The sequence below is a fragment of the Cherax quadricarinatus genome, chromosome 56 (assembly GCF_038502225.1).
Source record: "Cherax quadricarinatus isolate ZL_2023a chromosome 56, ASM3850222v1, whole genome shotgun sequence".
NCBI classification, from domain to species: domain Eukaryota; kingdom Metazoa; phylum Arthropoda; class Malacostraca; order Decapoda; family Parastacidae; genus Cherax; species Cherax quadricarinatus.
In genome coordinates this window covers 14,947,354-14,973,002 of record NC_091347.1, presented here as the reverse complement: position 1 = coordinate 14,973,002, position 25,649 = coordinate 14,947,354, and the positions used below count along the sequence as shown (strand labels likewise).

The 25,649-nt window shown below is 41.0% G+C and overlaps 1 long non-coding RNA gene across 2 annotated transcripts in view; it reads right to left on the bottom strand.

Annotated features, from left to right (window-relative positions):
* Positions 1 to 25,649, bottom strand: part of LOC138854372 (uncharacterized) — a 704,854-nt gene that overhangs the window by 87,423 nt on the left and 591,782 nt on the right. For both annotated transcript variants that reach the window (XR_011393560.1, XR_011393559.1), the window contains one exon: positions 12,031 to 12,233. This is a non-coding gene — a long non-coding RNA (uncharacterized lncRNA). The remainder of the gene's footprint in view (positions 1 to 12,030; positions 12,234 to 25,649) is intronic.

Genomic DNA, 25,649 nt, shown 5'->3' with positions numbered 1-25,649 from the left:
TTATTAGGTGCCGTATGACTCCCACGGGTTTAGCTCTTCCCACATATAATAAAATTAAAATAATAATAATAATAATAATAATAATAATAATAATAATAATAATAATAATGATAATAAAATTTCAACACACCAGCCGTATCCCACCGAGTTAAGGTGACCTAAAAAGAAAAACGAAAGTTTTTAAATTTGAAAAGAAAAAAGAATTTTTTTTTTAAATTTAAAAAGAAAAACGAAAGTTTTTTTTTAAATTTAAAAAGAAAAACGAAAGTTTTTACATTTAAAAAGAAAACCGAAAGTTTTTTAATTTAATTTTTTATTTTTAAATTTAGCAATAATAATAATAATAATAATAATAATAATAATAATAATAATAATAGTTGTAAACATCATTATAAGCTTTTCACGCAACAAATATTTTAGTTTCATTAGATTTTATTGCAGTTTAATTTATTTCCACCTGCATGCGAAAATAATTCCTTGGTAACTATGATTATTTTCGCAAATTGAATTTTCTGCTTGTTAAAAATCCTCCGCTGATTTATATGGCTCATAATTAACCAGTTAATGTAGTTTTGTACGATGCGTTTTTATGACGCTTTTAACGGCAACAAAATGACGTGTTCGACGAGGCTGATTCCTGATTCTTCAAAATTGGATACATCCGCAATGTGCTGCTGCAAATACATAATACAAAGGTACAATACCACGACGGGAACAATACACAAATAGTATATGCATGGTATATAATTCCTACAAGATGAAGAATTAGACACATCTGTAACATCTGGGTATCTTTATTGTAGACGTTTCGCCATCCAGTGGCTTTATCAACACAAATTCAAGTACGTTTAGTTCTGTCTTCCAGTTATGTCTTTGAATTTGTATTTATAAAGCTACTGGATGGCGAAATGTCTACAGTAAAGATACCCAGATGTTGCACGTGTCTAATATTCATCTTGTGGGTATTGTACACAGTGGCCGAGTTATTAGCGCACTGGCCTGAGTTTTGGAATTCGTTTGCCAAGGGGTTCAAAACCCCAGCCGTTCCATGATTTGTTTACAGTCGTGTTTTTACGATTTCGTGAGTCAGGATATCGTCAAATATATCACTAAAGCTCTCGTTCCAGCAGAGCTGGAGTTACTATCACTTGAGGATTACCATCTTTCAGAGGCGAGGAAGAGGAAAGGGAGGAAGGAGGGAGAGGGGAAAGACCAACGGATGGGAGAGAAGGGAGTCTAACTGGAGGTTGACAGGGAAAGGACAATAGAAGGGGGAGTGGGAGACGAATGGGTGATAGGAGAGCAAAGGGAAGGAGAGCAACACACGTATGGGAGAGAGGAGAGGCAAACAGGATGAAGGGAGGGGTGAACAGGGGCAACATGAGAGTGAACAGGATGGAGTTAGGAGTGAACGGGAGAGACGAACGAGAGATAAAGGAGTCAAAGGGACAAATGGAGAAATGACAAAGGGAGAGTTAGGAAAAAAACAGTAGGCGGTGATGGGAAGGGAACAGTAGGCGGTGATGGGAAAGAAACAGTAAGCGGTGATGGGATGGGAACAGTAGGCGGTGATGGGAAAGAAACAGTAAGCGGTGATGGGGTGGGAACAGTAGGCGGTGATGGGAACAGAAGTTATATTCATACGAGAGCGCTAAACTCTCCAGGGTAACACAGCAGCTAGGAATGGTAGGTAATCAATTTTGATTCGAGAGAGGGGAGGATAGCTCTAACGCTTTGGATCAAGATCCCTATCCAGAGAGAGAGAGAGAGAGAGAGAGGAAAACGAGGAACTGATGAAGACTTAATTAAGGTAACATTAACTTTAAGGACTTTGATCGTTCAACTTTAGCATTTGTGACTTGCAACTTAAGGTCTAAAACTAGAAGATAAAGCACCACTGTGATAAAGCACCACTGTGGGTGATAAAACACCAATGTGGGTGATAAAGCACCACTGTGGGTGATAAAACACCAATGTGGGTGATAAAGCACCACTGTGGGTGATAAAGTATCACTGTCTGGGATAAAGCACCACTGTCTGTGATAAAGCACCACTGTCTGTGATAAAGCACCACTGTCTGTGATAAAGCACCACTGAGTGATAAAGCACCAATGTGGGTGATAAAGTATCACTGTGATAAAGCACCACTGTCTGTGATAAAGCACCACTGTCTGTGATAAAGCACCACTGAGTGATAAAGCACCAATGTGGGTGATAAAAAAGCACCAATGTGGGTGATAAAGTATCACTGTGATAAAGCACCACTGTCTGTGATAAAGCACCACTGTCTGTGATAAAGCACCACTGAGTGATAAAGCACCAATGTGGGTGATAAAGTATCACTGTGATAAAGCACCACTCTGGATGAATTTCTTCCAACACAACACAAGCTTCATCTGGTGGTTCAGTTGTGAAAATGTCCCTCAACACAAGCCACGTCTGGTGGTTCAATAGTGACGATGTCTCTCAACACAAGTCACGTCTAGTGTTTCAACTGTAACGATATCGTACCTTAACACAAGTCAAGTCTGATAGTTCAATAGTGACGATGTCATTCCTCAACACAAGCCACGTCTGGTGGTTCAATAGTGACGATGTCGTCCCTCAACACAAGCCACGTCTGATAGTTCAATAGTGACGATGTCATTCCTCAACACAAGCCACGTCTGGTGGTTCAATAGTGGCGATGTCGTCCAACACAAACCAAGTCTGATAGTTCAATAGTGACGATGTCGTCCCTCAACACAAGCCACGTCTGGTGGTTCAATAGTGACGATGTCGTACCTCAACACAAACCAAGTCTGATAGTTCAATAGTGACGATGTCGTACCTCAACACAAGCCACGTCCGGTTGTTCAATAGTGACGATGTCGTCCCTCAACACAAGCCACGTGTAGTGGTTCAATAGTGACGATGTCGTACATCAACACAAACCACGTCTGGTGGTTCAATAGTGACGATGTCGTCCAACACAAGCCACGTCTAGTGGTTCAATAGTGACGATGTCATTCCTCAACACAAACCACGTCTGGTGGTTCAATAGTGACAATGTCGTCCCTCAACACAAGCCACGTCTAGTGGTTCAATAGTGACGATGTCATTCCTCAACACAAACCACGTCTGGTGGTTCAATAGTGACGATGTCGTCCCTCAGCACAAGCCACGTCTGGTGGTTCAATAGTGACGATGTCGTACCTCAACACAAATCCCGATTGGTGGCTAAATTTCTTTCACGTCATCTCAACCCATGTCTCGTCTGGCAGTTGTCTGTAGCGAGGAGCTGAGGAAATAATTTAGCGAGATAACAGGCAACTGCTCAACTTATTTCGCCAGTAATACTAGTAATTGTCTTGTCTAATGTCGCATCCGGAGACAAAACAGGAATCCTTTCTTGATCATAATCTTTTTTGTTTTTTAATTTTTTCTTTGAAACCAGAAAAGTCGAGATAATTTCCCCCCCATAACCATCCTGTGGAGCGTAGCGCAAGAGCATACGGATACACAAAAGCCCTAGAAACTAGCGCCGCATAAGGTTAACAGGAGTACATATGGATTTATATCTACATTTCACTTATCGGTTACAAGCAAATTTTGGGAAATTTGTTTAATATATCTATCTTATTTTTATTAATAAGATATTAATGAGTTTTTATAGAGTTTATCTCTATATTCTTCAATTAATGGTCAATTAAGCACATAGTGTTCAAGACAGTGACCACAGGGCTGACCACATCGCATTTGGTGTGATTATCTGTGTATCTCCGAAACTGCCAGAACACGTGAAAAAAAAGCTGGTGGATGTGTTGAAACCTATATACAGGTCGTCGAGAGGTGAAGACCAGTGTTAGGACTCAGTCCTGACGAATATTACACTAGTGGGGAAGGTGCATGATTGTTGTGTGGCTGGTTTCAGTAATCGTGTTGATTAGTTATGTGGCAGTCGTTGATGGTTGTGTTACGTAGTTGTGTGGTAGATGCTGTGTATCAGTTCCCATCTGTCAAAGGCTCTTGTTAAGAAGCCCTTGGTCTGTTTTATGTGTTAGTTACAATTTACCAAAGGCTGTTTTTAAGTAGGCACTTGGCCTGGTGTGTGTTTAACAGTTACTATCTGTCAAGGGCTCGTGTGTATGTAGTTAACATCTATCAAAGGTTTCTTAAATAAGCACCTGGCATGTTTAGTGAGAGAGAGAGAGAGAGAGAGAGAGAGAGAGAGAGAGAGAGAGAGAGAGAGAGAGAGAGAGAGAGAGAGAGAGAGAGAGAGAGAGAGAGAGAGAGAGAGAGAAAATGAGAATGAGAGAGAATGAGAATATGAGAGAATGAGAGAGAGAATAGAGAGAGAGAAAGAGAGAATAGAGAAAGAGAGAATAGAGAGAAAGAAAGAGAGAGAGAGAGAGAGAGAGAGAGAGAGAGAGAGAGAGAGTGCATGAGCGCGCTCAACTGTTTACCAAGAAGGCCCGTGACCATAATTATCCTCAACCAGCTCCATCAGAGTGTAAACAGCGTGAGCTATTTTTAATATCAAAATCTATTGTTTGGCGTCAGACCTCCCCGATCCCAAATTGGGATTAAAAAAAAAAAACTATATATGAAAATGATGCGTTGATGAAGACCAGGTTGTGTAAGGTCACGCAAATCTCTACAACAGGTCACCCTGGGTCAGCTAAGGTCACGCACGTTTCTACAGCAAGTCACCCCCAGTGCCGGCACAGGTCACGCAAATTTCTACCACAAATCGCCCCCGCGTCAGCACAGGTCACGCAGATCTCTACAACAGATCTCGGGTCAGCAGAGGTCATGCAGACTTCGGGTCACGTTTAATCGGCAGATGTCAGGTCATTCCGGCTAAAACAATGTCACAGAGCCTTCTGATTTTTTGACGAACCTCACACAATATAATAAATATTGGCTGGGGAAAGCAATATTCAAGTGATGGGTCCAGAGAGACTCCTTGATGATGCTTCAGCACCTGAAGTGTGACCCTCCGTGATGCTTCAGCACCTGAAGTGTGACCCTCCGTGATGCTTCAGCATCTGAAGTGTGACCCTCCGTGATGCTTCAGCATCTGAAGTGTGACCCTCCGTGATGCTTCAGCACCTGAAGTGTAACCCTCCGTGATGCTTCAGCACCTGAAGTGTGACCCTCCGTGATGCTTCAGCACCTGAAGCGTGACCCTCAGCGATGCTTCAGCACCTGAAGTGTGACCCTCCGTGATGCTTCAGCACCTGAAGTGTGACCCTCCGTGATGCTTCAGCACCTGAAGTGTGACCCTCCGTGATGCTTCAGTACCTGAAGTGACCCTCCGTGATGCTTCAGCACCTGAAGTGTGACCCTCCGTGATGCTTCAGCACCTGAAATGTGACCCTCCGTGATGCTTCAGCACCTGAAGTGTGACCCTCCGTGATGCTTCAGCACCTGAAGTGTGACCCTCCGTGATGCTTCAGCACCTGAAGTGTGACCCTCCGTGATGCTTCAGCACCTGAAGTGTGACCCTCCGTGATGCTTCAGCACCTGCAGTGTGACCCTCCGTGGTGCTTCAGCACCTGAAGTGTGACCGTGATGCTTCAGCACCTGCAGTGTGACCCTCCGGGATGCTTCAGCACCTGAAGTGTGACCCTCCATGATGCTTCAGCACCTGAAGTGTGACCCTCCGTGATGGTACTTCAGCACCTGAAGTGCGGCCCTCCGTGATGGTACTTCAGCACCTGAAGTGTGACCCTCCGTGATGGTACTTCAGCTCCTGAAGTGTGACCTACCGTGATGCTTCAGCACCTGAAGTGTGACCCTCCGTGATGCTTCAGCACCTGAAGTGTGACCCTCCACGATGCTTCAGCACCTGAAATGTGACCCTCCGCGATGCTTCAGCACCTGAAGTGTGACCCTCCCTGGTGCTTCAGCACCTAAAGTGTGACCCTCCCTGGTGCTTCAGCACCTGAAGTGTGACCCTCCGTGATGGTACTTCAGCACCTGAAGTGTGACCTACCGTGATGCTTCAGCACCTGAAGTGTGACCCTCCGTGATGTTTCAGCACCTAAAGTGTGACCCTCCATGATGCTTCAGCACCTGAAATGTGACCCTCCCTGGTGCTTCAGCACCTAAAGTGTGACCCTCCCTGGTGCTTCAGCACCTAAAGTGCGACCCTCCCTGGTGCTTCAGCACCTAAAGTGTGACCCTCCCTGGTGCTTCAGCACCTAAAGTGTGACCCTCCCTGGTGCTTCAGCACCTGAAGTGTAACCCTCCCTGGTGCTTCAGCACCTGAAGTGTAACCCTCCCTGGTGCTTCAGCACCTAAAGTGTGACCCTCCCTGGTGCTTCAGCACCTGAAGTGTGACCCTCCCTGGTGCTTCAGCACCTAAAGTGTAACCCTCCCTGGTGCTTCAGCACCTAAAGTGTGACCCTCCCTGGTGCTTCAGCACCTAAAGTGTGACCCTCCCTGGTGCTTCAGCACCTAAAGTGTAACCCTCCCTGGTGCTTCAGCACCTGAAGTGTGACCCTCCCTGGTGCTTCAGCACCTAAAGTGTGACCCTCCCTGGTGCTTCAGCACCTAAAGTGTAACCCTCCCTGGTGCTTCAGCACCTGAAGTGTGACCCTCCCTGGTGCTTCAGCACCTAAAGTGTGACCCTCCCTGGTGCTTCAGCACCTAAAGTGTGACCCTCCCTGGTGCTTCAGCACCTAAAGTGTGACCCTCCCTGGTGCTTCAGCACCTAAAGTGTGACCCTCCCTGGTGCTTCAGCACCTAAAGTGTAAACTTCACGGGGATAGTAAATCACTTTGTCAATAACGTAATTAGATTCTTCTGAGCCGCAATTAGAATCAACGCAATTCAATTATTTTGCGTCATTTAATTCTTTCTGTTATTTGTTTTACTTTTCTGCTCATTTAATCTACATTGTGCAATTTATATTTTTTAATCTGATTTACTTTTTGTGTGATTCGATTTACACTTTTTTGATTTGGTTAAATTCTATGAATTTTAAATTTCACTCCCCTTTTTTTGTGAATTTTTGTGTAATTTTACCTCTTAACAGCCGCGTAATTTTTTTTTTATTACAAATAATTACAAACTCATCAATTTCTCAAAGTGGAGACACTCAAAATTAAATAAAAAAAGACGCCATCATTAAAATACTGATAATACATCTAATGTAAAGAAACACGTCCTTAGGTACTTGCGTCCGTGATAATGAACATGATTCAAGCGAGACGTTTTCTCTCCATATGTTGTATAATTAATCACGTTTTGGCTTATACATCACGCAGATTAATAATAAATATATATATACGAATTTTGTTTTATTTATGGAAAAGTACTAAATTTTTAGTTTGTGCTACAGTGATATATTATATATATATATATATATATATATATATATATATATATATATATATATATATATATATATATATATATATATATATATATATATGTAAGTGAATTTCAGCGTATAAGTGAAAATGTTACATGCAGGTAATCAGTCCCTCAACTTCTTGGGATCTTAATACTTAGGAATTCTTCGCTTGCCTAATTCTTGGGCACGACCTACTTCCACATTGAACAAATGTGACACTACCTAAGACTGCTGCACCTCTCCTGCCATACGGTTTATAAGCTGCTTCTCCGCTCATATGCCGTATTCTATTCAAGATTGATGGACTGAACACATCGACTCAAGGTTGAGGGACTGATTACCTCATTCTCCTCCTGTTCTTCAAGTTTCTCCTACGTATGGACTGATGAAGCCACTGTGTGGCGAAACGTTTCCTCAATAAAGGTACCCAAGAGTTGCACATATGTCTAATTGATCAACATGTCGGTTCTCTGAACCATTCATCTACAAATATCTCAGTGTATACATGCTGAAAGTTTACATTAGTCCCTATTTCGGGGATTAAGTACTCTTTTCTGGCAGTGAACAGGTTACATGCAGCCTCAATGACCTGGTGTAGTCGACAGGCTTTAAACCCACCTAACTCGCACGACTACTTGAATATAATATAGCCCGTTATCTTTTATATTATTGTTTCCATGTCCCTACAAACTTAATTTAGGTAAGACAAGTTAGGTTAGGTTAGATTAAGTTAAGTTAGGTTAGGTTAGGTTAGGTTAGGTTAGGTTAGGTTAGGTTAGGTTAAGTTAGGTTAGATTAAGTTAAGTTAAATTAAGTTAGGTTAGGTTGCTCAAATTAATTAATGCTAAGCATTTTGGGAAGAAATCACAGCCAGTGAATATGCGGGAGAAAGCACAGTGAATAAGCGGGAGATAGCACAGTGAATAAGCGGAAGATAGCACAGTGAATAAGCGGAAGATAGCACAGTGAATAAGCGGGAGATAGCACAGTGAATAAGCGGAAGATAGCACAGTGAATAAGCGGAAGATAGCACAGTGAATAAGCGGAAGATAGCACAGTGAATAAGCGGGAGATAGCACAGTGAGTAAGCGGAAGATAGCACAGTGAATAAGCGGAAGATAACACAGTGAATAAGCGGAAGATAGCACAGTGAATAAGCGGAAGATAGCACAGTGAATAAGCGGGAGAAAGCACAGCCAGTGAATATGCGGTAGAAAGTACAGCCAGTGAATATGCGGGAGAAAGCACAGCCAGCTCTTAAGCGGTAGAAAGCACTAAGAATAAATAAGTACACGTGCTGAAAATAGCACTTAAGAAGCAATAAATACGTACGATATTTATGTCAAGATACGACGCCAGTTTGATATTTCTTTACTAACCCATATATGTTGGTAAATTAGACACATGTGCAACTCTTGGGTATCTTTATTGAGGAAACGTTTCGCCACACAGTGGCTTCATCAGTCCATACAAAGGAGAAACGTGAAGAACAGGAGGAGAATGAGGTAATCAGTCCCTCAACCTAGAGTCGATATGGTCAGTCCATCAATCTTGAATAGAATACAGCATTTGTGCCGAGAGGTCGCTTATATACCGTAGGCAGGAGAGGTGCAGCAGTCATAGGTGGTGTCACATTTGTTCATTGTGGAAGTAGGTCGTGCCCAAGGGTTAGGCAAACGAAGTATAACCCATATATCTTGAAACTACTACTTATACAAGTAAAAACTCTAACTTAAGATTCTGAAGATGGGTTGATCGGAAATCTATCCGTTATCAGTGAAACAATTGGAAAAAATTTACAAGAACTATCGTAGATCACCGCAGCCGCGAAGTACCACTGGAATCATTTAATAGAACAAGGTTTGGAGTTACTAAATATGAATTTACATGTGAAAAAATTAGTCTGTCATTCATTCCTATAATAAACATTTTAACATGCTTATTCACTGCTAGTTTTCACGCATTATTTATATAAATGCGTATTTTAAGTTAAATTTATATTGATATAAAGTAGTCATCTCATTTTGGCTGGTTAGTGTATAAAATATGTAGCATTCAAAATTTATAGGACAAATCCGCCCAACACTTTATTTTAATATTTTAATATTTTATTATAAAGCGGGAGATGGAATATAAAATAATTAATTAAATCAACAGTGTTTTATAACTGATCAATTGTACTGTTGCAGCTTAGCTCAATCGCTAGTGCACGCAACTCACTCACTGAGGTCCGGGGGTCGATCCCCCGGTACGGCTGGGAACTTCAGGACGTGTCTCCATTAGACTCCTGCTGTCCCTGTTCACCCATACGTAAAATGGGTACCTGGGTGTTAATCGACTGGTATGGGTCGCATCCTGGAACAAAATTGACCTAATTTGGCGGAAATGCTCTACATAACAAGCGGCTTTCTATATAGTAGTATGTCATTGATGTCAGCTAAGCATGTATACCTTGTACACGAACTTATAAAAATAATAATATTTATTTCTACATTATGTCTATCAAATCTTAAACTTACCTGAAGGCAATTTACAGTTTACCTGGAGAGTTTACCTGGAGAGAGTTTCGGGGGTCAACGCCCCCGCGGCCCGGTCTGTGACTGTAATAAAATCATTTTATTATATTTCAAACTTTTAGAAATCCAGCCGTAATATACAGATCAGTTGCTTTGTGTTTTACAAGACCTACTGGAGTATAGAAAAGGGGTGCTGGGTCCCTTCCTGTTCAGCTCTACTCACTAAGATGATTAGCGAACTGTGCTTACGGCGGTGTAATTACACTGATGAGTTGATTGGTTCAGTATAACTGACGTCGCTCCAATAACGATCTTCGTATCGCACTATCAAGGTCAACCTCCGCGAAATATCCAGCAAAAAGAATTTGACACTTGTATGATGAGACGGCAATTGCCCCGTCATCAACGGAATTCGAAAAGAAATGAAGGCTAACAAACCCATGATATCAACCGTATGGTTCTTGCTTCCCAACGTAAGTTTAAATAACAGTGAAAAATGTATAGTGCAGTTAAACGTTAAGAAACGTATGGTAATGTATAATGGTGAGGGGTGACTCCGGTATTGTATAACATTATTGTATAACATTATTTTAATGAGATGAAGGGTGGTTGAAGGAGCGATCAGAGAGGAAGATGAGAAAGATGCTTGAAACATTATTAATCTTTATTCCAATAACGTATCACTCAAGATTATTATCATCATCATCAAGGGGGAGTGCCAAACTCGTACGGGTTATGCAGCGCCTATGGTGGGTGGGATGGAAGGCATTCAGGCTGAATTCAGGGAACCGGAGCACAGATCCAATTCCCTGTATCAAGAGCCTCTCGTCAGCGTCAAGGAACCTCCCTTAGGGGGTCCCTCAAGAAGAGTTTGATTATACAGTCACGTCGCTCAAGTAGAGCTTTGCATAAATTAATGAAGCTCTCTTTGAGCCAAACCATGATAAAGAACTACGCACTATTTCTTGTTTCTTCGACATCTGGAAAAAAACGAAAAACTTAGAATGACCAGATCAACAAGACAATTTATGTTGATGCTATACAAGCGCCAAGACAAGCACTGTGAGGGTAACGACGGGAGAAGACTAGCAGTGTTGATGTGACATGGCAGCCAAGACAAATACCGAGCTAGAAGGAAGAATGAAGCCATGTTGTTATATAGTGGCCAAGACGATGTCTGAGCAAGAGGCAAGAAGCCAGACAATATTATGTCTGTGACATAGCACTCAAAACAATATGTCTGTGACACAGCACTCAAAACAATATTATGCCCGTGACACAGCACTCAAAACAATATTATGCCCGTGACACAGTACTCAAAACAATATTATGTCCGTGACACAGTACTCAAAAAGTCAAAATCCAAAACTCGAGAACAAGACAAAGTTTGCACATAGAATCTCAATGGATTCACGAAACTTGTTGAATTGCATACACGAAAATACACAGCACTGCATAGCATAATCCCAAAGAAGGATAAAGGGAAGCAGGAAGTATATGTAATAGTGAGTGAGTGTGTGTGTGTGTGTGTGTGTGTGTGTGTGTGTGTGTGTGTGTGTGTGTGTGTGTGTGTGTGTGTGTGTGTGTGTGTGTGTGTGTGTGTGTGTGTGTGTGTGCGCGCGCGCGCGCGCGCGCAGCGGTCTTCATAACGAGGAAGAAGCAGTCTTGATAACAAGGAAGCAACGAGGTGGATAGACCGCTCGTGGAGTGATTAACGAGGCTGGCAGAAGATAGTGGAGGATTGATGAGGGTGGTGAGTGAGCAACCGTACAAGGGAACAGTTGATGACAAGGCGGTGTGTGTGTGTGTGTGTGTGTGTGTGTGTGTGTGTGTGTGTGTGTGTGTGTGTGTGTGTGTGTGTGTGTGTGTGTGTGTGTGTGTGTGTGTGTGTGTGTGTGTGTGTGTTTTCGTTACCAGTTGTCAAAGCCACTTGTCGATTGACACTTGGCCCCTCTGTGTGTGTCATCAGTGCCTAGTTGTACTCATTTAGTCTCCTTACGTTTTCGTACTCGCCTGGTTGTGTTCACCTAGTTATGCTCACATACTTGTACTTAACCAAGTACTTATCTTCAAGTACTTGGCTAGTTGTGCTCCTAGTTGTATTGAGCTAGTTGTACCCGCCTAGTAGTGCTCAGTTGTACTCTCCCAGTAACATTTAGTTGTACTCACCTAGGGTACATAGGGCCGAATCATAGCTTGTAATCCAGCCTCTAAAATTCTTCGAAAAGATCTGCTGATTCCTGCTCTCCGAGGCTTAGCCATACCTTCTCTTCAAACTGTGTACGGTGCTTGTACCGAGGAAACCCCTCTTCAGGTAGTAGTTCTCCTACGAGGCTTCCCTCTCTCTCCACATTAACGGGGAAGCACCGAACCTGTGTGAGACATTGAACGTAAAAGAAGGAAGAAGACTCGAACCTCCGTACCTTAAGTTCATACGAAAAGGTTTAGAAATAAACTGACCTAAAAAAAATAGCAATATATATATATATATATATATATATATATATATATATATATATATATATATATATATATATATATATATATATATATATATATATATATATATATATATATAATATATATATATATACACTCAATAATACGAAGTAGATATAGCTGTCAGAAATAACAAAGTGTATAACCAAATATTGCGACTCGTTCATTAATAAGACTGTTTAATGTTGGTGCTGGTCCCAGGGTTATACTTCACTATTACAAACTCTGCCATTAATTTCGAGGTAAATGTACCTCTGAGCTACCACAAAACAGCAGTGTTCTTGCCTGCTGGAGTGTGAGAGTTGGTAGTGGATATGTTTACACCAGGATCACTGTTTAGCAGAATGAAATTCGTTGCTTTTGCTTTTGCAGTACTCGTCTTATTCATGTGTGTGTGTGTGTGTGTGTGTGTGTGGACACACACACACATACACGCATGTATGTGTGTCTTTACGTAAGCATGGGCGCTTGTTTTATACCTCTGAATATTTTATGTAGTCATATCTATTTTAATGTGTCTATTCTCATTTGCATGCAAATGTGTATCTCTACATGTGGGTGAGCACGTATGCGTGGACATGTGTACAGGATACATAGTTATATAAACTCTCACTCAAGTTGAACTAATGTTGTTAGAGCACTTTTTTTTTTTTGCTTTATTTTCCCCATTAAGTAGATAAATATTTACAGTCTGACTTCTTCCATATATTACAAGTTACGATTCAGTCTCATTCCTTATTGAAGGATGTAAACATTAGCAACTGTACCACGCAGCCAGACCCCAGCTAAGTATGGGTCCGTACTTACCTGAGGTCTGGCTCCGTGGTGAAGTACTGTGGACTCTGATAAAGAGTTTGCAGGTTCGAATCCTGCTGTGGAAGTAGAGACAATGTTTGTAAATAATTGTCTCCTGTTTGGAAATTGTTAAACACACACACGCATATATATGTGTGTGTAGGTATGTAACTATTTTACGTACATAAGTTGTGTACGTGTGATACACTTATTCTAATACACTCGTATCATATTTCATTTTAAATGACTAAACAAAATACATATGAACACATTTTTTACAGCCTTTATTAGGCACCTTCCATGATGCAGTCGTATTTTTCTTCCGAGGAGAATTTATAATACAGGAGTTGAGTTTTATTAAGTTTGCTTAACAAACACAGAGACAGACATATCCCACACCTGTTTATCGGCTATAAAGTCATATTTTATATCCTCATTTTGTCACCTGAAAAATGACAAAATACGGCTAGTGGTATTCGGAGAACTAGACGCTGCTCAGTACACCTATTAATAAATGCATGATAAGATCTTGGTTTCTAACTCCATTGCGGTTTTATTTTATTTTTCCTAACAGTTTTTGGTGCTTTTGTGTGGAGAGATTACCAGAGGTACCAGCCAGGTGCTTGCAAGAAGCAACATCAGTCTACCATGAACACACAATCCATCAATGGCCAAACTACCTAGTACTACCACGTCATGTGGACACTATCCCAAAAAACAGAAATAGAAATAGGATACAGGCAGAGGTCTTTTGTCTTCCTGAGTGAACGCCAAAGCTCCTACAACAGAGACCAGTTCAAGAACGCTCGTGTCCTCCACAGAAACTTGATTTTTATGAGAGCTCGTCTTTCTGGCATCAGAGCTGACACGTCGAAGGTGCTGGGAAGCCTCACAGATTATCGCCACTGATACCATGGAACAAAATACTGGAAGATAAAACATTTTCACAAAGACTAGCATATACTATACTCAACTAGGTTACGCTCTACCTTCTTCAGAACACAGAAACCATGTGACCTCATGCAGGGTCACCAATTGGACAAGACCTGGGCCGGGACAGCACCTGCGAACCACATCAATATGTGACCTCAGGGTCCACCTAACGCCATCTCAAAACCTCGCATTTCCTTTCTCACTTCACCTTCATGCCTCTATGAAGTACACTGATATTCCTGACCTTAGTATCTTAGATGTGACGGAGATCTCAGATCCGAAACGTTTTCTAAATATGTCTAAGTGTTTCCTCATATATGTCGTGCCGAATAGGTAAAACTAGCCAATTAGCGAGAACTCATTTAAAATTAAGTCCTTTCTAAAATTTTCTCTTATACATTTAAATATATATTTGGTCATTTATGTTAATATAAAAATTAATGATTTTGTACAAAATCGCAAGTTTCACTTATTTGGCACGACATATATGTGTGTGGGGGGGGAGAAGGGGTGTGACAACAAACGTGAATCGTGAGGACGAAGGTTATCAAACACACACAAACACTAGGTGTACTAGAGAATGGAAAAGGTACAGAAGACAGAGAACTCAGGAAAATAAAGAGATTAGCCGAAGAGCCAGAAACGAATATGCACAGATAAGAAGGGAGGCTCAGCGACAATATGAAAATGGCATAGCATCGAAAGTCAAGTCTGACCCGAAGCTGTTGTACAGCCACATCAGGAGGAAAACAACAGTCAAGGACCAGGTAATCAGACTGAGGAAGGGTGATGGGGAGTTCACAAGAAACGACCGAGAGGTATGTCAGGAGCTCAACACGAGATTTAAAGAAGTATTTACAGTGGAAACAAGTAGGACTCCAGGAAATCAGAACAGGGGGGTACACCAGCAAGTGCTGGATGAGGTACATATAACCAAGGAGGAGGTGAAGAAGCTGCTATGCGAACTTGACACCTCAAAGGCGGTGGGACCAGACACCCTCTCTCCGTGGGTCCTTAAAGAGGGAGCAGAGATACTGTGTGTGCCATTAACAAAGATCTTCAACACATCAATTGAAATTGGGCAACTCCTTGAGGTATGGAAGATGGCAAATGTAGTCCCAATTTTTAAAAAGGGAGACAGACATGAGGCACTAAACTACAGACCTGTATCACTAACGTGTATAGTATGCAAGGTCATGGAGAAGATCATCAAGAGGAGAGTGGTGGAGCACCTGGAAAGAAACAAGTGTATAATTGACAACCAGCACGGTTTCAGGGAAGAAAAATCCTGTGTCACAAACCTACTAGAGTTTTATGACAAGGTGACAGAAGTAAGACAAGAGAGAGAGGGGTGGATCGACTGCATTTTTTTGGACCGCAAGAAGACCTTCGACACAGTTCCTCACAAGAGGTTACTGCAAAAGCTAGAGGATCAGGCATACATAACAGGAATGGGTCAGAGAATACCTGACAGGGAGGCAACAACGAGTCATGGTACGTGACGAGGTGTCAGAGTGAGCGCCTGTGACAAGCGGGGTTCCACAGGGGTCAGTCCTAGGACCTATGCTGTTCTTGGTATATGTGAACGACATAACGGAAGGGATAGACTCAGAAGTGTCCTTGTTTGCAGATGATGTGAAGTTAATGAGAAGAATCAAATCGGATGAGGATCAGGCAGGACTACAAAGAGACCTGGACAGGCTACAAGCCTGGTCTAGCAACTGGCTCCTTGAGTTTAACCCTGCCAAATGCAAAGTCATGAAGATTGGGGAAGGGCAAAGAAGACCGCAGACACAATATAGTTTAGATGGCCAAAGTCTGCAAACCTCACTCAAGGAAAAAGATCTGGGGGTGAGTATAACACCGAGCATATCTCCTGAGGCGCACATCAATCAGATAACTGCAGCAGCATACGGGCGCCTGGCAAACCTACGGATAGCGTTCCGATACCTCAGTAAGGATTCGTTCAAGACTCTGTATACCATTTACGTCAGGCCCATACTGGAGTATGCAGCACCAGTTTGGAATCCACACCTGGTCAAGCACGTCAAGAAATTAGAGAAAGTGCAAAGGTTTGCAACAAGACTAGTCCCAGAGCTACGGGGAATTGCCCTACGAAGAAAGGTTGAGGGAAATCGGCCTGACGACACTGGAGGACAGGAGGGTCAGGGGAGATATGATAACGACATATAAAATACTGCGCGGAATAGACAAGGTGGACAAAGACAGAATGTTCCAGAGATGGGACATAGAAACAAGGGGTCACAATTGAAAGCTAAAGACTCAGACGAGTCACAGGGATGTTAGGAAGTACTTCTTCAGTCACAGAGTCGCCAGGAAGTGGAATAGCCTAGCAAGGAACCATACATAGCTTTAAGACGAGGTATGACAAAGCTCAGGAAGCAGAGAGAGAGAGAGAGAGAGAGAGAGAGAGAGAGAGAGAGAGAGAGAGAGGACCTAGTAGCGATCAGTGAAGAGGTGGGGCCAGGAGCTGAGTCTCGACCCCTGCAACCACAATTAGCTGAGTACACAATTCACACTACTCAAGTACTTTATATCAAGAAAATGTAGTAAATTACTTAAAAAATTTACACTCCTAAGTTTGAGAAGTTCGCGTTATATATATATATATATATATATATATATAAATATATATATATATATATACATATATATATATATATATATATATATATATATACATATATATATATATACATATATATATATATACATATATATATACATATATATATATATATACATATATATATATATACATATATATATACATATATATATATATACATATATATATATATACATATATATATATATACATATATATATACATATATATATACATATATATATACATATATATATATATATATATACATATATATATATATACATATATATATATACATATATATATATATACATATATATATATACATATATATATATATACATATATATATATACATATATAATATATATATATATATATATATATATATGTATAAGAGGAATGTGGGGATGGTAGTTGAGGGGCGTAATGAGAATGATTGTATTATGCATTAATTCGTTTAATAAACAAAAATTGGGATAGTTATATCTCAAAAGGAATTAAAAAGTTCCTTCCCCCACCCCAACTACGTCCTTTTTTATGATTTATAAAAATGTAGTTTCCTTTGCGCTATTCATCACCATCATCAACGCTGCTATTAAACTTTACTGGAATCATGCTGCGACTAACGTACTCGCCCTACCACTTTTTACGGGATTTTGCGTCTTGGTAATTAAAGCAAGTAAGGATGTTGAACTACCACTCTGACTTCTGTGAACCTGGCAATATGTACTGTGTGTGTGTGTGTGTGTGTGTGTGTGTGTGTGTGTGTGTGTGTGTGTGTATGTGTGTGTGTGTGTGTGTGTGTGTGTGTGTGTGTGTGTGTGTGTGTGTGTGTGTGTGTGTGTGTGTGTGTGTGTGTGTGTGTGTGTGTATGTGTGTGTGTGTGTATGTGTGTGTGTGTGTGTGTGTGTGTGTGTGTATGTGTGTGTGTGTAAGTGTGTGCGTGTGTGTGTGTTGTGTGTATGTGTGTGTGTGTGTGTGTGTGTGTGTGTGTGTGTGTGTATGTGTGTGTATGTGTGTGTATGTGTGTGTGTATGTGTGTGTGTGTGTGTCTGTGTGTGTGTGTGTCAGAGCGCGAAAGTATGTACCTATTTCTAACATACCTCCTGTCTCGTATCGGGATAGGTGACCCGAAAAGAAAGAAACACCATCATCATTCATTCAATCGCTGCGTCGCTAGAAACTCGCAACACCTCACCCCTTCAGTCATATCTAGCTACCTAGCACTCCTGAATCCCTCCATAAATGTTGCCTTACATTCCAACACCACATAAAGTCATAAAAAACACTTGCTTTCCCTCCGATTTAACCCACTCTCACAGTAACCTGTAGAATGTTCAAGCCACTAGATAGCCACTAGGTAGATATCATCATCTGGACGATGATGATATCTACCCAACATCTCATCGACTTGAAGGTTTCTGCTGCTGTTCCTATGACGGGTTTGAACAGCAGTTCTTAACTCAGGGAAAGTGGGTGCGCGGTTATTCTTCGTTTGAAAATGGCGTCCTGACACTGGGTTTGGAGAGATCACGACACATTCACTGGTCTTGTAAACCTGGGGTCGTAAGTTCGACTCTCACAGGGGGCAGAGGTCTTTAATTCTAACCTTTAGGGTGTCCCGTAGTTCCTTTGGTAGCGCTCTCAGCTCATTCACTGAGGTTCGTGATTCGATCCCCGGTATGGGTGGAAACATTCAGGCATGTTTCCTTAAGACACCTGCTGTTCCTGTTCACCTAGCCGTAAATAGGTACCTGGGTGTTAGCCGACTGGTGTGGGTCGTATCCTGGAAACAAAATTAACCTAAACTGCCCGAAATGCTCTGCATAACAAGGGGCTTTCTATATAGTATGTTACTGATGTCAGCTAGGTTTGTATACCTATTACATGTAAATAAATATAATCTATTTCTACATATTATTATTAGCAGTACTACTACTACTACTACTACTAGTAGTAGTAGTAGTAGTAATATTAAACAAGTGTGGCACTGACAGTAAGGTTCCACGGTCCTATGGCTGTGGTGCCAGTGATTCGGTGATCCTAACCCCTATGGTAGGGACCAGGTAATACTAGCCTTATGGACGGGGCCCAATGATCCTAAAATTTTAGTTATGCCCCTTGTGATCCTAGCTCTGTGGCTGGGGCCCGATGATCCTAGCCTCATGGCTAGGGCCAGGAATCCTAGCCTTATGGCTGAGGGTCAGATGATTGTTGTCCTGTAGTCGGGTGCCTACGGCTCAGATACTGCAGGTGGCCGTAAACAGTGGTTCAAAACTCGTACAGAAAAAACTGAAGAAAACGAAAGATGCTGTTAGGACACTTCTTTTAACAATGTAAAATGAATTATAGTTTGGTTATTCTGCACTATAAGCACAAGTTGCGACAGTATCGCCAATTTGCGGCTGTCGTAACAATTTACTACTCTAATTACCAATTTGCTGCTTCCGTGACCAATTTGCTGTCATTTGTATAAATCACCATTAAAATGCAATCAAAACAATTCAAAGTCTATTCGTCTCATTCCAGAAAGCAAACCCATAAATAGTTCCAATTCATAGGCAATAAGTCACAACAAATTTCAAGGAAACGAGAAATGTTCCATAATTTTTGTCACAGAAAAATTATGCTTGGTTCTTGGTCAGGTGAGCACCCTGGGGGGGAAAGTGACACACCTTCCTGGGAATAAAGTTCACTCTTCTCCGGTCACAAATATCATAAAAATAAAAGAAAATCTTTATTGTCTATGCATTTTATGTATTAAAAACCTTTACAGTGATGACTTACATGAGTAAGCTATTCTTTATGCGGTGTGTTTATGGCAAACCCATCAAACCTTGCCACTACCTATTCCTAGCATCCAGCATGGAAAGGAGTAGTGAAATATGCTGGAATATGAAAGGTACAATACTGAGAAAAAGAAAGGGAGATTGGAATAGACTTGCTCAATTTTATGGTTCAACTCTTCTTTGGTTTAACTCAACTTTCTTAAACACATCCATCGACAAGTTCCCTTCTAAATATCTGAACACATTTACTTTCTCCAGATTCCATCACATCAGTTTGATATCCAGTCTTTCATTGCCTAGATTTGATTTTCACTCTTATCACCTTGCTCTTCTGCTTTCCCATACCATCCCAAATTCCTCCACCAACGTCTGCAACTTCTCTTCAAAACAACACATTAGTGTCGTGTCATTGGCAAAAAACAACTGTGATAACTCCCTCTTTGCATCAAATTCTTTATCTTATAATTCCCCCCCCCCCTATTTCCAACACCCTAGCATACACAATTTTTACAACCCCATCTGTAACCAAATTAAACAATCATTATGGTATCACAAATCCCTACGTAAAGCCTACTTTTACTGGAAAATAATATCCCTCTCTCTCCTACTTACCCTAACCTGAGCCTATCCACAAAAACTTTTTTGACTTGTTTTAGTAACCTACCAACGACTCTAAACGTTTGCATCATCTGCCGCATTGCTGTCTTACCCACACTATCTTATGGCATTTCTAAATCCATAAATGAAACAGAAAGTTCCGTAACTTTAAGTACTAATCACTTTGACGTTTCAATGTAAACACTTTGTCTACACAACCCCTACACTTCCTGAAACCTCGATTTTCCTCAGAAGTCCTATTTTCTCTCTTTCCCTTAATTGTTTCATTAATAATTCTACCATACACTTTGTCCACTATACTGAACATTCTTATTCCTCCATAATTCTCACGCTCCTTTTATCCTCTTTTCACTTGTGCAAATTAAAAACACATTCTTCCAATCCCTAGGTACCCTTTTCCCTTCATCCATATACTGAACAAATGCACCAACCACTCCAAAATTATGTTCCCACCTACTGTTAACAATTGTTTTGATCCCTTCTATCCCAGCTGGTTTACCCCTTCATTCAATATTACACACACACACACACACACACACACACAGTGAAGATCAGTGAAGAGGCGAGGCCAGGAGCTCGGACTCGACCCCCGCAACCTCAACTAGGTGAGTACACACACACACACTTCTCAACCGTGCAAGTAAGAGTTTGGTAGACAGCAACCACCCAGGGAGGTACTACCGTAATACCTAATGAGTATGAAACGGAAACCTGCAATTGTTTTACACAGTGGTAGAATTACTTTTTTTTGTCTCAAACACACAAGATAACAGAAACATCTTGTTCCTACTCACATTTAGGTCACACTATTCATACATATACACGTGCATGTATAAAAATCGATCTGAGTTTTCTATTTTCTTAATAGTTCTTGTTGTTCATTATTTCCTTTCATCTCCATGCGGAAGCGGAAAAGAATCATTCCAGTGTAAGCCATGCATGTCGTAAAAGACCACTAAAATGCCGGGAGCAAGGGGCTAGTAACCCCTTCTCCTGTATAAACAACTAAATATAAAAGGAAAAACTTAAGTTTTTCTTTTTAGGTCACCCTACCTCGGTGGGATACGTCCAGTGCGTTGATAATATATATATATATATATATATATATATATATATATATATATATATATATATATATATAATGTGTATATGTATATATTGATACCTAGCTCAGAATGCAGAGAAATGGCACAAAATATCGTCACCACATAATTCAGGTGGAGGAATATGTTGATTAAAATGTAATTTGAAGCATCAGGCTGGGAATTTCCTTTACCTGGTTTGGTCAGTAAGGTTTCATTTCAACCGTCTTTATGATTATGATGCAGATGCGACGTATATCTCTCAAATTCTGAGGGGGCTCAGGATAGAGCCCGCAATATACTAAACAACATTTGACTGTATGTATCGTTAATGGATAATGTGATTTGAGAGAAACTTGGTTGCCTGCCGACTCACTGGTCGAGGGAAGGGCGCCACCATTCCATCCAGGGACAAGTTGCGATTGACAACTCATTTTGTGTCTGCCAAATCATGAACTGTTGCTACGATTCACTTTTGACAAGACTCAATGTGAGGCGACGGGAAACACATCCTCGTATATCTCTACAGTCCTGTCAAAACAAACTGGAACTTTACTCTGAAACGAGAGTTTATCACCAACTTTTCTCGACCCACGAATTTTTAAAAACTGGCGGCGGGGACAAATATATTTATATATATATAATGCATTAACAAGAGAGAAACCCGTGTAATTTATCGCTGGAAGGGCATGTGACTTGTCAGGCTGGGACGTAAATCATTCTCTGTTGACATCCAACTTGCACTAGCAAAGGATAATGGGATGTAGTTACAATATTTACGACAATTACAGTGGTGCGGGAGGGCGAGGAATGCGTGCAGGTGTCGCCCCCACACCAACACACACCATGAAATGGTGTTTGTATTAGCAAGGTGGAAAAATTGTTCAGTCTAAATTGGTTGGTTCGAATTGTGTTGTGTTTTGCGTGTGTGCGTGCGTGTGTGTGTGTGTGTGTGTGTGTGTGTGTGTGTGTGTGTGTGTGTGTGTGTGTGTGTGTGTGTGTGTGAGCTACTAGTTGTCAAAGGAACTTGTCATTAGACACTTGGCCTGTTTTGTGTGTGTGTGTACTCACCTATTTGCTCTCACCAGTTTGTAGTTGCAGGGATCGATTCTCAGCTCCTGGTCCCCGCCTGTGTGTGGTGTGTGTGTGTGTGTGTGTGTGTGTGTGTGTGTGTGTTTGTTTTGTTCCCTTGCGTGATTGTTTCTTTCTAATCCAAATATTTAACATAACCCTTCCCCAAAAAAACAACAGCAGCAGCAGCAGCAGTAGCACCGGCGGCAGAAGCGGCCGCAGCAGCAGCGGCGGCGGCGGGGACAGCAGCAGCGGCGGCGGCGGGGACAGCAGCAGCGGCGGCGGCGGGGACAGCAGCAGCGGCGGCGGCGGGGACAGCAGCAGCAGCAAAACTAATATCCTCATTCCCAACTTATCGATGATATATAGAAACCTACGTCATTTGAACAATCTATTGTGAAATTAATAATTTAGATTTGTGTGGTATAAGCCTTCATACTTGCTTATTTCTCTAATTCTACCAAAAAGATACACTCATTTTTTTTTTTTCGGGGGGGGGGGGGGTATTTTGAGGGATAAACATTTAATCGGTGATTAGAATGACGCTCTTCTTTATCTGGTAGCTGAGTGCAGATGGGACAATGGACGACGGCACGCAGCAAAACTAACTGCCCCTCAAGGTGTCGTCGTGATAGACGACTTCACATAACAAAGCTAAGTGTCCTTCAACAGTCGTCGTGATGGATGACTTCACGTAACAAAGCTATGCGTCCTAGATGTCATCATAATGATGAACGACTGCACGCAACGAAGCTAAGTGTGCCTCTGTCGTCGAGAGAAGTCCTGAATATATTCTCCAAAGAGCCGCTTAATTTCTCTGCCTCTTTGTTAATATCAGATTGAGTGTTGTAATTCATTAATGTGATGATCAAGGTGTAGTTTTAATAGCGATGATAAAGTTTAGTTTTAATAGCGTAATGGACAGGAGTCTGATATATATTTTTTTTTTTTTGCGTTACAAAATATTTACTGTGACTCCTCCTATTGACATCATCGCAACCATTAGCATGACTCGAACATGTATAAAATAACCCCGACACTTTCTGTTACGTATACGGCTCATTTACAAATAAATCACAACGGCAAACCATAACGATGAAGCTTAAGCAAATTTACTGGAAATAGTTGGGCTGCCATCTAAGTTAGTAAGATAAGGTGTAGGAACCACATGTAATCTGCATCACTCTTATTCACGAAGTCGTAATAATACAATTGGAAACAAACCACGGAACGGGTGGGGGTTGAATCAATGGAGTTTTAAGACTCACTTTCCATAGGTTCAAAGCCCACCCGTACCCACCTGTACCACCTGCTCGAATGCATTACGTGGAAGACTTTGATGCCGTTCTCCAGTACGCATGATACTGAGGGAGCTGAGAGACCATCATTCCCATTGTAACTTTTGAAGTGTGAGCATAACTGGGTTCTTCTCCGCGAAGGACAAACATAAGATCATTCCGAATCTGAATGACACGTTGCCAATTCCGTTTCTTCCAGAGGATGAACTAAATTCCAGAGACAAGGAAGGTGCGATTTGTTAAAATCAGGGACCTTCTACCGATCTTCAGTAAAAATCTGAAGAGAAATGAAGGATAAGTTGAAAGACCTTAGAAACCTAGCATTCCTTGAAGAGAAAGCAGAGCTTCTTGCATCGATAATCAGGCATTGACGCTTGTCTGAGAATTTCGTTCTAGTGTGTCACCACAGGAAACGAAATATCAATTTGACGATATTCTTATAAGTAGACGGTCCACTCTGCTATTGCCATAATTTCAATGGACTTTTCACGAACTTACCACAGAAACACAGCATCTGACCGGCGTCTTTTCATCGATTCTTCAAAGAAAAGCTTTAAAACTGTGCTCTTGCCCAACTCTCGTTCAAACTCGTTCAAACCAATCGCCTCTTTCACACAACTAAAGTAGTGTTGCGATGAAAATGGTTTAGAAAGCCGACAAGTTGAAGAATGAGCCACTTTTTCAACTTTTGGGAATCTTCATTGAGGAAACGTTTCGCCAACCAGTGGCTTCTTTTCTGGATTGAAATGAAGAAGTCACTGGCTGGCAGAATGATTCCTCAGTGATGACAAGTGTTTCGTTCTAAAGAAGTGTTGTCCAACAGCAAGTGTATGCAACACTATGAGGAGAACGGAACCTCAGCTGGGATAACATGAACGGTCCCTGGGATACAATAGCACTTTGTACCATTCTTTGGTAAACGAATGTTCCATCAGATCTACTTTAAAACTGCATGTCGATAAATTATGGAATATATCATGAATCAAGGACATAACTGCCCAAGCTCACGTCCAAACTAAGCTTCTGGTCGCTCAAAAAGCCTGATCTGGCTTCAGATTACTCACGTCCAAACTAAGCTTCTGGTCGTTCAAAAAGCCTGATCTGGCTTCAGATTACTCACGTCCAAACTAAGCTTCTGGTCGCTCAAAAAGCCTGATCTGGCTTCAGATTACTCACGTCCAAACTAAGCTTCCGGTCGCTCAAAAAGCCTGATCTGGCTTCAGATTACTCACAAGTTAAATGCTAAACCAGAAGCCTCATTGAACTACTTATGATTTTTTCCCCTATTAAGATTACATAAGTAATTCACATGTTTTATTTACATTTTTTATTACTAAAATAAGGTTGTGCTCTACATATCTACAATAAAATGTGAATTCAATATATATTGGAGGTTAATATAATCTCCCTTATTTTACTGTCAAATTAAATATGGGATGGGGCGTTAAATGTTAAATGTCATTAAAAATATATTTTTGATTACATTCACTTCTAGACTTCCTTTCCCAAAAATCTTCGAGAAGCAACAAGTGGAGATAACACCTTAATCACAATATTTAAGATATAAAAAAAAATCACTACCAAAGCTTCTGGAATAAAAACGCCAATGAAAGTGGATGTTTTACCAAGACAATCCTGATAATGTTTACAATAGATACTAATACGATCACTCTTTTAGATTTCTTGTAATTTTTATTTCTGGGCGAGTGCATCCTATGGACATTAATAAGCCTCCTGTTGTGCAGTGCTATATTCAATTATAAGAGTCATTATCTTGTTAAAATTAAAAATATGTGTATATATGAAACAGTCGGAATTTGAAAACTCGACATGCTGGGAAAATATTTGGAATCAGCTTTTGAAACTGGTTCTGAGAAATGTGTTTTAAATCACTGATGCGAAAATAAATAATAAAAAAAAAAGGTTTTATTTTGGTAACTAGCGTTGAAGCGCTAAACTCATGTGGGTCACTCATCACAAGAAATGGAGGCTCGAACCTCGGTGTAACACTTACATAACAATAGTAAAATATTACTTCTACTGCTAATAATAATAATATTACTATTAT